Raw genomic sequence first — 13803 nt, 5'->3', positions numbered from 1 at the left:
ATCATTCTTTCTCCGCACCCAAACAGAGCCAAAAGGAAAAACCAAAAAAAAAAAAAACGTCCACAGAACTGCCCATCACTGTTTGAAAATATTTTGGGCACATGAAAAGCCATGTGAGATCTTAGTTCTCTGAGCAGAGGGTGAGCTCAGTCCCCCTGCAGTGGCAGCCAGAGTTCTCACCATTCAGCCAGCGGGGAAGCTCCTGCCGCCGCTTCTGAGTAAGCGTCCTCTCTGATTCCCATGCTTTCTCGTCCCCTGGATGCTTCTCCTGTTTCATGTCCTCTTGGCCATGTCTTAGGCTGACTCTGTTATCTGAAGGACTTTGTCCTCCACATAATTCCTTTATCTTTATTTTCTCCACTCTGTTTTTTCAGTAAGGCCCTATCAGCTTATTACTGGCAACTTCCGCTCACCACGCCCTGCACATCCCTGTCTCTTTCAGCAGCTGCTGCCTCATACCCTGGCCGGCACTTTGGGATCATTTCAGGCAGTGGTTGTTATCTAATGTATTCCATACTATTTCCACTGGGCCAAGGGCCTCCAATTTCACCACTCTCTTTTGGGCATTTTTTAAAAAAGTATCTTCATCCTCAGCTTCTACTTTATGTGCGTTGCCTTCTTCTGCTGTTTCTTTGCAAAAGTACCTTACTGTTTTTCAAAGTTAGGTTTTTGTCACCCGCCAACCATCCTCCCATCCATGTGCTTTCTATTGACAAAACTCCTGTGACTTCTTTAACAATTTGTCTTTTCCTTAATTCTACCTTCTTCTTCAGCAGGAAATAATCTACTTTTCTTCTTAGAATAGCATGGTTTCAAGCTTGTTCCACAACTGATTTTGTATATATACTAAATGAGTTATTTTATATATCATCCATGGTCAAGATTCCTTATATGTATTCTTTAGCCTTTCTCACTCCAAAAGGAATGTAATGGAAATTAATGGTGCTCAGTTGTACCTGACCCCAAAGGCTGAAACATATATTTGAAACACAAGAGCATTCAGTTATCAAACATTTCTATATTTACCAAGCCATGACTCCTTTTTTTCTGACAGGTAGTGTATACTAGTTTTGATGAGTTACATTGTTTAATGCGGCCAAGAAAATGGTCCTCACAGACGGGGAATCATCTCTTCTGTACAGGCCAGGCAGTTCTCACTGGTGCTAACCCAGACCAAGGCAGATTATTCTGGGTTGGCCCCCACCAAATTGAATATATTGAGTGAGAGATGAGAAAGCAGCCTGATACTCTGGGCTAGGGCGGTTCATTTTCTGTTAGCCAAGAGACTCTTGTGGACCAATGAGAGAGAGGTTTGCAGGTCAGCCGTTAGCTTTGGCTTCTTCATCTGTTTATACTCAGGGTGAGAGTCTTCACTGATATTGTCAAAAACAACCTAAGTATCAGAAAAAAAAAAGCAAAATCGTGCATTTGGGTTTGAACTTTATCACTGTTTTAGAATTGCCAACATGACTAGAATAGGGTCTTTGGAGCAAAAGAATATGGGGTGAAGTTCTCTCTGTTTGAGGAAGGAAGAAGCTCGACAAAGAATCAGAGCAAGTTCTGAAAGATGGATGTCCCAGGATGGGGCTGGGAGGTGAGGTCAGGTTGAAGGGGCTGTTTAGGTCATCACTGGAAGAACATTCGGAGGAATTAACCATGAGACAAGAGGGATAGCACCATTGCTTGATGACATTGTTGGGATGGAATGCCATCATCTAATCAGATTCCTCTGTGTGTGTGTGTGTGTGTGTGTGTGTGCAAGGAAGAGCCAGGAACAAAAAGTACAGGTGAAGATCTGTTCTCAAGATAAATGGGGTTAAATTTTATAACAGGAATGATATGCAGGAAAGGTTCAGGTTGAAAACAAATGTGAGCGTGTCTGTTACAAGGAGTGGCATCTCTTATCCTCACAATTCCCATTTGACCTTTGTGACCTTTGACACTTACTGTGCTTCTTGCTAATAGCTGGAGTGCACAGTCTGTACCTGGGATGTGGACATCACACTTGCCCTGTGGCCTTCAGTGTTTTGTGGCTATTCAGTGTGGCTCCGTCACCCTTTTCCTGGCTGACTTGGCTGTCTGCTTGATCTATCTCCTGTGATTATACAGCTGTTTCTTTTCTTCTTTTTTGAGCACCCTGAAAGAAACCGTGTTAACTGTGCCTCCCTACATGAGGTGGCGCCCATGTGACCTTGACAGCCACAGGCATAATTATCACCCACCCTTCAGGGTTAAGGATAGACAGTATAATTTAGCTGTCTTCATAGGCTGCCCTGGTGGCTCAGATCATAAAGAGTCCGCCTGCAATGCAGGAGACCTGGGTTCAGTCCCTGGGTTGAGAAGATCCCCTGGAGAAGGGAATGACAACCCACTCCAGTATTCTCACCTGGAGAAGCCCATGGACAGAGGAGCCTGGTGGAATATAATCCATGGGGTTGCAAAGAGTTGGACACGAATGAGTGACTAACACTTTCACAGAGCTGAGGCAAAACCCAGATCTGTTTCTCTTTAAGGAAGCTCCCTTTTGAGAGAGAATGTCTTGGTAACACACCAGTCTTTGATTTAGCAGCTAGAATTCGTTCACGGGTTGGGAGAGGGGTGGGGGGTCATATCTCCACGTGCAGGTGCCAGAATATAGACTCTGCTCCACGCTCCCTACCCCAGCTGACCTCTTTCTGTCCATGAGCTGTTCGAGGGATGATGTCCTTAGGGAAACATGGGCATCTTCCTGGTTTTGATTTTGGCTTTTGTTGTACCGAGGTGAAACTCACATAACATGAAATTTACCATTTTCAAGTGCTGGATCTGGTGGCATTCACACTGTGGTACAGCCAAGACCTCTTTCTAGTTCCAAACCGGGTACTCACTGAGCAGGGACTCTCAGTCCCCTCTCCCCCTCACCTGCCGACCACCAGTCTGTCTTCTATCTTCTGTTTCTATTGTTCCTAAGCACAGAGTATAGCCATGTGATTCAGGGACCCCATGGTTAAAAGAGAAGGAGGAATCTTAGGGACTGGGATTTATGTTATCATAAATCCAGGAGGTGAGTTTCAAGGATAAAACCACATCTTGCTTTATCTTCCCATTAGTGATAAAAGAAAGATGTTATATTTCTGAAGCACCTTTGATCTGACTTTGAAAGAATAAACCTATACATTTTGTTCGAGCAGATAGCCAGCTAGCTGAAAAATAATGAGTTGATGAACTGTTTTTTTTTTGTTTTAAAATTGTATATTTTGTGCTCGCTTCGGCAGCACATATACTAAAATTGGAACGATACAGAGAAGATTAGCATGGCCCCTGCGCAAAGATGACACACAAATTCGTGAAGCATTCCATATTTTTGACAGGAAACACGAAAAGGGTGTATAAACCCGAAACCAAAACAATAAAGTAAATGGTAATGGGATCATACTTATCAATAATTACCTTAAACGTAAATGGGTTGAACGCCCCAACCAAAAGACAAAGACTGGCCGAATGGAAACAAAAACAAGACCCCTCTATATGCTGCTTACAAGAGACCCACCTCAAAACAAGGGACACATACAGACTGAAAGTGAAGGGCTGGAAAAAGATATACCACGCAAATAGAGACCAAAAGAAAGCGGGAGTGGCAATACTCATATCCGATAAAATAGACTTTAAAACAAAGGCTGTGAGAAGAGACAAAGAAGGCCACTACATAATGATCAAAGGAACAATCCAAGAAGAAGATATAACAATTATAAATATATATGCACCCAATATAGGAGCACCGCAATATGTAAGACAAATGCTAACAAGTATGAAAAGGGAAATCAACAATAACACAATAAGAGTGGGAGACTTTAATACCCCACTCACACCTATGGACAGATCAACTAAACAGAAAATTAACAAAGAAACGCAAACTTTAAATGATACATTAGATCAGTTAGACCTAATTGATATCTATAGGACATTTCACCCCAAAACAATGAATTTCACCTTTTTTCCAAGTGCTCACGGAACCTTCTCCAGGATAGATCACATCCTGGGCCATAAATCTAAACTTGATAAATTCAAAAAAATCGAAATCATTCCAAGCATCTTTTCTGACCATAATGCATTAAGATTAGATCTCAATTACAGGAGAAAAACTATTAAAAATTCCAACATATGGAGGTTGAACAACACACTTCTGAATAACCAACAAATCACAGAAGAAATCAAAAAAGAAATCAAAATATGCATAGAAACTAATGAAAATGAAAACACAACAACCCAAAACCTGTGGGACACTATAAAAGCAGTGCTAAGAGGAAAGTTCATAGCAATACAGGCATACCTCAAGAAACAAGAAAAAAGTCAAATAAACAACCTAACTCTACAACTAAAGCAACTAGAAAAGGAAGAATTGGAGAACCCCAGAGTTAGTAGAAGGAAAGAAATCTTAAAAATTAGGGCAGAAATAAATGCAAAAGAAACAAAAGAGACCATAGCAAAAATCAACAAAGCCAAAAGCTGGTTCTTTGAAAGGATAAATAAAATGACAAACCATTAGCCAGACTCATCAAGAAGCAAAGAGAGAAAAATCAAATCAATAAAATTAGAAATGAAAATGGAGAGATCACAACAGACAACACAGAAATACAAAGGATCATAAGAGACTACTATCAGCAGTTGTATGCCAATAAAATGGACAACGTGGAAGAAATGGACAAATTCTTAGAAAAGTACAATTTTCCAAAACTGAACCAGGAAGAAATAGAAAATCCTAACAGACCCATCACAAGCACGGAAATTGAAACTGTAATCAGAAATCTTCCAGCAAACAAAAGGCCAGGTCCAGACGGCTTCACAGCTGAATTCTACCAAAAATTTTGAGAAGAGCTAACACCTATCCTCCTCAAACTCTTCCAGAAAATTGCAGAGGAAGGTAAACTTCCAAACTCATTCTATGAGGCCACCATCACCCTAGTACCAAAACCTGACAAAGATGTCACAAAAAAAGAAAACTATAGGCCAATATCACTGATGAACATAGATGCAAAAATCCTCAACAAAATTCTAGCAATCAGAATCCAACAACACATTAAAAAGATCATACACCATGACCAAGTGGGCTTTATCCCAGGGATGCAAGGATTCTTCAATATCTGCAAATCAATCAATGTAATTCACCACATTAACAAATTGAAAAATAAAAACCATATGATTATCTCAATAGATGCAGAGAAGGCCTTTGACAAAATTCAACATCCATTTATGATAAAAACTCTCCAGAAAGCAGGAATAGAAGGAACATACCTCAACATAATAAAAGCTATATATGACAAACCCACAGCAAACATTATCCTCAATGGTGAAAAATTGAAAGCATTTCCCCTAAAGTCAGGAACAAGACAAGGGTGTCCACTTTCACCGCTACTATTCAACATAGTTCTGGAAGTTTTGGCCACAGCAATCAGAGCAGAAAAAGAAATAAAAGGAATCCAAATTGGAAAAGAAGAAGTAAAACTCTCACTGTTTGCAGATGACATGATCCTCTACATGGAAAACCCTAAAGACTCCACCAGAAAATTACTAGAGCTAATCAATGAATATAGTAAAGTTGCAGGATATAAAATCAATACACAGAAATCCCTTGCATTCCTATACACGAATAATGAGAAAGTAGAAAAAGAAATGAAGGAAACAATTCCATTCACCATTGCAACGAAAAGAATAAAATACTTAGGAATATGTCTACCTAAAGAAACTAAAGACCTATATATAGAAAACTATAAAACACTGATGAAAGAAATCAAAGAGGACACTAATAGATGGAGAAATATACCATGTTCATGGATCGGAAGAATCAATATAGTGAAAATGAGTATACTACCCAAAGCAATTTACAAATTCAGTGCAATCCCTATCAAGCTACCAGCCACATTTTTCACAGAACTAGAACAAATAATTTCAAGATTTGTATGGAAATACAAAAAACCTCGAATAGCCAAAGCAATCTTGAGAAAGAAGAATGGAACTGGAGGAATCAACTTGCCTGACTTCAGGCTCTACTACAAAGCCACCGTCATCAAGCCAGCATGGTACTGGCACAAAGACAGACATATAGATCAATGGAACCAAATAGAAAGCCCAGAGATAAATCCACACACATATGGACACCTTATCTTTGACAAAGGAGGCAAGAATATACAATGGAGTAAAGACAATCTCTTTAACAAGTGGTGCTGGGAAAGCTGGTCAACCACTTGTAAAAGAATGAAACTAGATCACTTTCTAACACCGCACACAAAAATAAACTCAAAATGGATTAAAGATCTAAATGTAAGATCAGAAACTATAAAACTTCTAGAGGAGAACATAGGCAAAACACTCTCAGACATAAATCACAGCAGGATCCTCTATGATCCACCTCCCAGAATTCTGGAAATAAAAGCAAAAATAAACAAATGGGATCTAATTAAAATTAAAAGCTTCTGCACAACAAAGGAAAATATAAGCAAGGTGAAAAGACAGCCTTCTGAATGGGAGAAAATAATAGCAAATGAAGCAACTGACAAACAACTAATCTCAAAAATACACAAGCAACTTATGCAGCTCAATTCCAGAAAAATAAACGACCCAATCAAAAAATGGGCCAAAGAACTAAATAGACATTTCTCCAAAGAAGACATACGGATGGCTAACAAACACATGAAAAGATGCTCAACATCACTCATTATTAGAGAAATGCAAATCAAAACCACAATGAGGTACCACTTCACACCAGTCAGAATGGCTGCGATCCAAAAATCTGCAAGCAATAAATGCTGGAGAGGGTGTGGAGAAAAGGGAACCCTCCTACACTGTTGGTGGGAATGCAAACTAGTACAGCCACTATGGAGAACAGTGTGGAGATTCCTTAAAAAAACTGCAAATAGAACTACCTTATGACCCAGCACTCCCACTGCTGGGCATACACACCAAGGAAACCAGAATTGAAAGAGACACATGTACCCCAATGTTCATCGCAGCACTGTTTATAATAGCCAGGACATGGAAACAACCTAGATGTCCATCAGCAGATGAATGGATAAGAAAGCGGTGGTACATATACACAACGGAGTATTACTCAGCCGTTAAAAAGAATTCATTTGATTCAGTTCTGATGAGATGGATGAAACTGGAGCCGATTATACAGAGTGAAGTAAGCCAGAAAGAAAAACACCAATACAGTATACTAACACATATATATGGAATTTAGGAAGATGGCAATGACGAACCTGTATGCAAGACAGGAAAAAAGACACAGATGTGTATAATGGACTTTTGGACTCAGAGGGAGAGGGAGAGGGTGGGATGATTTGGGAGAATGGCATTCTAACATGTATACTATCATGTAAGAATTGAATTGCCAGTCTATGTCTGACGCAGGGTGCAGCATGCTTGGGGCTGGTGCATGGGGATGACCCAGAGAGATGTTGTGGGGAGGGAGGTGGGAGGGGGGTTCATGTTTGGGAACGCATGTAAGAATTAAAGATTTTAAAATTTAAAAAATAAAAAACTAAAAAAAAAATTGTATATTTTGATGAATCCTAGTAACAGTATGAAAGTGTATGGGTTAATTGCCCTTTTTAAGTATCCTATTCTGTTTTTTTTTTTTTCTTGGAGGGAAATATTTTTGGAACACTAAGTATTTATTACGGGAAAATAAGCATGCCAGGCCTAAGAAAGAGAATGAAAGAAACATGAGATGCTGTCTTTTTCTCAAACATTGGAGGGGAGTTTGTGTGCTTGCAGCGGGATTTTTGTTTCATGAGTTTTTGTTGCTTCTTTATTGCAGTATTAGTTACTTTCAGAGGACCTGATCTTATAAAATGCCAAAAGATCCAGGAGAAAATTGAATGCTTTGGCTCAAATCAATTGCATATTATGTTAGAAGACAGCAGACTTCCTGAAAACACCTCCTGTTAAGGGAGCAGAAGCTGAATTTTCCTTTGATTCTAGATTTTAATGTCGACTTCTAGGATTTAATAATTAAATAAACACGGTTTCACATGTATTTTTAATTTTCTCAAGTTTGAAAGTTGCATGAGTCTCACACTGACCTTTGGAAGTAGATTTCAGAGTTGGTATTTAAAATACAAGATTCACAGAGACCAAAATGGTGGGGTGGTCAACTGGAGTGTCATTTTCTGGAATAAGCAGTATTTACATTATCTTTTTTCAATATTTTCTTCAGTTTTCATTTGGTGAATCTGGTTGTTATTAAAGTAACAAAGCTAATGGAGTTACCTGCTGGGGTGGCTTCTCCCAGGAAGGCACCTGGAATAAAACCTTTCATATACTGAGGGGAGGTTGTTATGAGGTTCTGCCTCACAAGAGGGTCCCCTGAAGGCTAAACAGGAACATTCTCTGATTCTTCAAGAGTGTGCTTTGGTGTTAATCTTTCTGCCACCACCTAGATGCCTGTCAGCCCCAACTTAAATCCATTTTGAGAGACACCTTGGTCTTCCCTAAATTAAACACAACAAGAACAAATACCTTGGAGGATTGTACCTCCTTTAAGTTTTGCTCATCTTGAGACTGCCATAGTTTAATGGCCTTTTTCAAGTGTGTGTCAGGAAGGATGTTCATGGACACACCAAATCATAGATCAAGACATACTATTTCAGGTGACTCTGTTCTTGTTCAGTGTTTTTTTTTTTTTAATTTATTTTTAATTGAATGACAACATTTTAAAATTCCATAGTGCTTTACAGTTTTCCAAGTTTCACACACATGATTTTATATAAGCCCACAGTAAGCCTTTTAAAAAAGTCCTCTACCTTGGCACTTCCCTGGTGGTCCAGTGGTGAAGAATCTGCCTTCCAATGTAGGGGACACGGGTTTGAGCCCTGGTTAGGGAACTGGGATCCCACCCGCCATGGGGCAACTATGCCAGCTCATTGCAACTAGAGAAGCTTATGCTGAGCCCACGGTCTCTGGAGCCCATGCTCCATGACAGGAGAAGGCCAACCCTGCAAGGAGAACCCCATGGGTGCTGCAGCTAGGGAAAAGCCCAAGGGATGCAATGAAGCCCCAGTGCAGCAAAAAATAAAAGAGATACTGGAGTAGAACCCTTACATTGCCCTCTCATCCCTCTCCCTGCTGGTAACCGCTTGTTTGTTCTCTGTGTCTGTGAGTCTGCTTCTTTTTGGTTTTATTCACTAGCTCATTTACTTTTTAGATTCCACATTTTTGTGGTATCATGCAGCATTTGTCTTTCTCCATGTAGCTTACTTCACTTAGCATAAGGCCATCCAAGTCCATCCATGTGGCTGCAAATGGCATTATCTCATTCTTTTTATGTCTAAGTAATATTCCACTGTATATACGTACCACTTCTTCTTTGTCCATTCATCTGCTGATGGACACTTAGGTTGCTTACATATCTTGTCAATTGCAAATAGTGCTGCAACAGACATTGGCGTGCATGTGTTTCTTAAAGAGTGTCTGCCACAAGATAGCAGGTGTAGAGAGAACCAAACATCTGCATTTAAAAGTGGATAATTCATTCTAAATCAGATGATTCTGAGATAAGTGATGTGCAGAACACACTTGGAGGACCACTGTCCTGGCCTGTTGAAGTTACTGGGGGGCCTTGCTTTATTATTCAGAATATTTGCTTTTCCTTCTGATGTTGAGTCATGAGAAAATTTGGTGAGATGTTCAGGACCTAATTCCAGTCATTAGAAAAATGTTGACAAAGGCAAGTAGCCTGGATTCAGAGTCCAGAGACAAAGCCCTGGAGACTCTTATTCTACATTGGCACTGCCTTCCGTATACTGAAATTGAGACACTTTTATACCCTTTCCCTGGCTTGTCCTTCAACCCACATTTTCCCTGTCACGTCCTCTGGGATCTCATGAGAGATTTTGTCAGATGCCTTTCTGTCATCCAGCTATGCTAGATCTACAGAATTTCCCTGATCCACAGTTCAGCAAACACATTTTTTGAAAGGAAAGAAGAAAAGGGATGGGCAAATAAAATTTTTTAAAGGAAAAGAAAAATGAGATTAACTTGGCATGTTATCTCTTTGCCTGCTGATCCAAACATATATATTTGAACCAACGAATTTCCTCTGGAATGCGCAGATTGTAAGGTATACTTCCCAGGAGTCGCTGGAGCCTAACAAAGAAATTTACATGTGTTTTACAGGAGGTTTTGCCTCCCCACAGGAACATGTGCAGACACAAGTGTGATAACTCATTAATACCAGCCTCCCTTTCTGTGTGATTGGAAGCAGGGGGAGGAGGGGCTATCTTTTAACTCTGAAGCAGCGATTTTGGGGCAGCGTGCAGAGATGGCATTTCCTTGTAAAAATCTCTGAGGGTTTCACACTGGTCACCCCTCACTTTCTTCCCATCTGCATACCCTCTGCTAAATAGCCTTCACTCTTTCTCTGTCTGGTATATCAGGGAAGAAACAGGGAGAGGATGGCTTCCCAAAGAAAAAGGGAAATTCTTGCAGTGCATTTGAATGACAAAACTGTATTTCTCAGAGGGTTTATTCCTAGAAAAAGGAAAGAGAATAGTAGGAATATGTGTGTCCCAGAATTCTGACCATGAAACCGCAGAAAAGAACTTTGACTCACAACTCACTTAAGCTAATCCCTCCGCTAGACGCCCCCCCCCCGCCCCCCCCCCCCTCCAGTCCCTGATATGGTGATTCATTGTGAAAATCTGAAGTGAACTGAATTTAGGCACGTGCAGAAGCTGGAGTACCAGGCGTCTGGGATCATGCAGTGCCATCATCCCTCTCAAACTGATGGCTCAAAAGCACTGCCCTTCTGATGCACAGATTTTAAAAAGTGAGGGAAGCAAATTAATGATACTCAAAAGGAATTTAAAGTAGACTAATCAGGGGAGCTGTTTGCAGATGTGCTGATGTAGAAAAATCAGTATTGGCTTTGTCTGGAAGAAGGAGTGGAGTTCGTCTTCTTGAGCTAATTAAAATGGGCTTATCTGTAAATTTAGTTATTCATAAATCTTGCTTCCACAGAGCTGCTGTTTTTCTAATAGGATGGGAAGGCTGGGTTTCTGTAAATGTGGGTCAGCCATGTGATTGAGTGACCCAGATTTCTGCAGACGCCCAGAAGCCAGAGCAGAGAGAGGATCTGCATGGCACAGTGTGGGCACCCAGAGCTCCTATTCCGTGTGCTGACCACAGAGCTTGAACTGGACTGCTTTCACTTGGAAATCACGCTGTAGTTTACTCCAAAGAAAACAGCACCAACCTCCAGGTCTTCCTGTTTTTTTTCCCCCTTGATCACCTCTCTTTCTTAATTCATGCAGGGATCTTTTTTTAAGCAGTGAAATTAGGTAGCATCTTTCTTGGCTATGGCTCCAGTTGGGATAGCAGGCAGCACAGGACGCGGGCTGGTGGCCCTGAGTGTCCGTCAGTGGAGCGTCTGGAAATGGACTCATGCTGATTTTAGACAGCTCATCAAATTAGCATTTTATGATCTCTCTGCATATTTTCTTTATAATGTAGCAGCAACTGTTTTCACTGTGTAGTCAGCCAAATCATTTTTTGTTATAAATTATGCTCAAAATGACAGGGCTCAATGTAGAAAAAGCAGAAAACACAAAGCAATAAAAGGAGGGGGCAGTAATTAAAAAGTGAGAGAAAATAACTTCTTATTCTTCTGAAGCCATGAGCAAGAGGCGGTTTTGTTTAGTGGATTACAAAAAAAAAAAAAAAAAAGCTCTTGAACCAGCTGTACTGTGCTGTGCTTAGTTGCTCAGTCCTGTCCGACTCTCTGTGACCCCATGGACTGTAGCCCTCCAGGCTCCTCTGTCCATGGGATTTCCCAGGCAAGAATTCTGGAGTGGGTTGCTGTCTCCTACTCCAGGGGATTTTCTCAACACAGAGATGGAACCCAGGTCTCCCACATTGCAGGCAGATTCTTTACTGTCTGAGCCACCAGGGAAGCCATGAATACTGGACTGGGTAGCCTATCCCTTCTCCAGGGGCTCTTCCCGACCCAGGAATCAGACCAGTGTCTCCTGAATTGCAGGCAGATTCTTTACCAGCTGAGCTACCAGGGAAGCCCCTGGAAACCACTACCTGCATTGAAATAGAAGCTCTAACCACTTCTCAGCTGTGGGATTTGGGGCAGTTGTCTCTCTATATCTCAGTTTCTTCTTTGATACAATAAGGATACCTACTTCAAGAAAATGCCTTGGTCCCCTTAAAAGACCTCAACATAGTAAACATTCAATACATGTTAGGGGGAAAAGACACTGAATGAATACATAGGTGGAGTGTTTCCCATTGGATATGAAATTGTGTATCTGGTCCCTGGGCTTCCCAGGGGGCGCTAGTGGTAAAGAGCCATCTGCTAATGCAGGAGATATAAGAGATGCAGGTTCGATCCCTGCATCAGGAGGATCCCCTGAAGGAGGACACCCTAGGGTTCTTGTCTGGAGAATCCCATGGACAGAGGAGCCTGCCTGCCTATCACTGCCTTGGGTCATTTAAACTCGAGCAAGAAGAAGATAAGATTTATGAAATAATAGTACGTTGAATAAGTTCAGTTCAGTCGCTCAGTCATGTCGCCAGGAGTCGGACATGACTGAGCGACTGAACTGAACTGAACTGAATCAGTAAGTTGTGATCCACTTGGTACCCATTTGAGGGGAGGGCTCCCCGGGAGCTATTTTGTTTGGCAGTTTTTCTTTTCTTTGGTGTGTTCATCTGATTAGACTGCTCCCATTATAGCCTGATTGTTAGTGGCTAGCAGACCCAGGCCCAGATCATTCCATCACAGAATAAGAAATATGATAAGGCTCCATGGCATTCATCCTTTAAATTATCTTTAAATAAGCGTTTCCCAAGTCCTTACCGAGTGGCAAGAGCCATGTCAGATTCTGGAGCTGCAAAGACATTTGTAGGGGACACAATTAAGGAGACCTGTGACTCAAAGGGGAATTACAGTGTACTGCGATACGTGCTGAAAGTCAGCAATGCCCAGGGCCTGTAGGGGCTGGTGTGTGTTTGTGTATATGCTTATGTGTGTTGGAGAGAGAAGTTATCAGAACATCCTTCCCTCAAGGAGGTCCAGTTGGAACTACATCCCAGTAAGAGTCTAGGTATTGGTTTCATACGGTGGGTGGGGCTCATTGCAGCCTAAAGTCACAAGAGTGGCAACTGCAACGACTGCAAAAAGGAAGACAGGTGAGAAGGTGAACCGCCATCCTCAGTTCAGCGTGGGCAGAGGTCTAGGGGGATGAAGGGTATGGGGCTCTATGCCAAATAGGGCTCGTTGTCATTTGATGGTTTTTAAGTAGAGAGTGAGTTGGCCAGGACAGCAGTTTGGAAAGCTCGTCAAGAGCTATATGTATTTGGAGTCAGGATGATTTGGCACGACTAGTTGTGGAAAATCCAGAATTAAGTGGCTGGACTAAGGGCGGGGCAGCAGGGATGCAGGGAAGGAGCCAATTCACATGGTGTTAAGGAAGGCGAAGTCACAGAATCTGGCAACCCATGGACGCCTGTGTTGGGAGGAAGGATGGTGATGCTGGGAGAGTAACTAATGACAGAATTAGTGATGGTCCTCAGGCTTCTAGCTTGTGATGTGTGTGGGCTGGTGAGACCATTTATCTAGATTAAGTATGTAGGAGAAAGGTCACTGTTGAGGTGGAAAGATGCCAAACATACTGGCGGGTTTTATGAACCTCTGACACATCAGAGGTGGCTTCCCAGGTGGCTCAGTGGTAAAGAGTCTGCCTGCCAGTACAGGAGACGCAGAGGCGTGGGTTCAGTCCCTGGGTCAGGAAGATGCCCTAGAGAAGGAAATGGCACCCC

General features: G+C 41.6%; 1 protein-coding gene and 1 non-coding gene across 2 annotated transcripts in view; both read left to right on the top strand.

The window, feature by feature from the left end:
* The window catches only part of FAT3 (FAT atypical cadherin 3), an 813871-nt gene that overhangs the window by 176728 nt on the left and 623340 nt on the right, over positions 1-13803 (top strand). The gene's annotated exons all lie outside the window — the stretch shown is intronic.
* On the top strand, positions 3239-3345 carry LOC138427346 (U6 spliceosomal RNA). The gene has a single exon (XR_011251954.1). It is a non-coding gene; the product is annotated as a U6 spliceosomal RNA (small nuclear RNA).

This window comes from Ovis canadensis, chromosome 21 (assembly GCF_042477335.2).
Source record: "Ovis canadensis isolate MfBH-ARS-UI-01 breed Bighorn chromosome 21, ARS-UI_OviCan_v2, whole genome shotgun sequence".
Classification (NCBI taxonomy): domain Eukaryota; kingdom Metazoa; phylum Chordata; class Mammalia; order Artiodactyla; family Bovidae; genus Ovis; species Ovis canadensis.
This window is presented reverse-complemented; position numbering and strand designations above follow the sequence as displayed.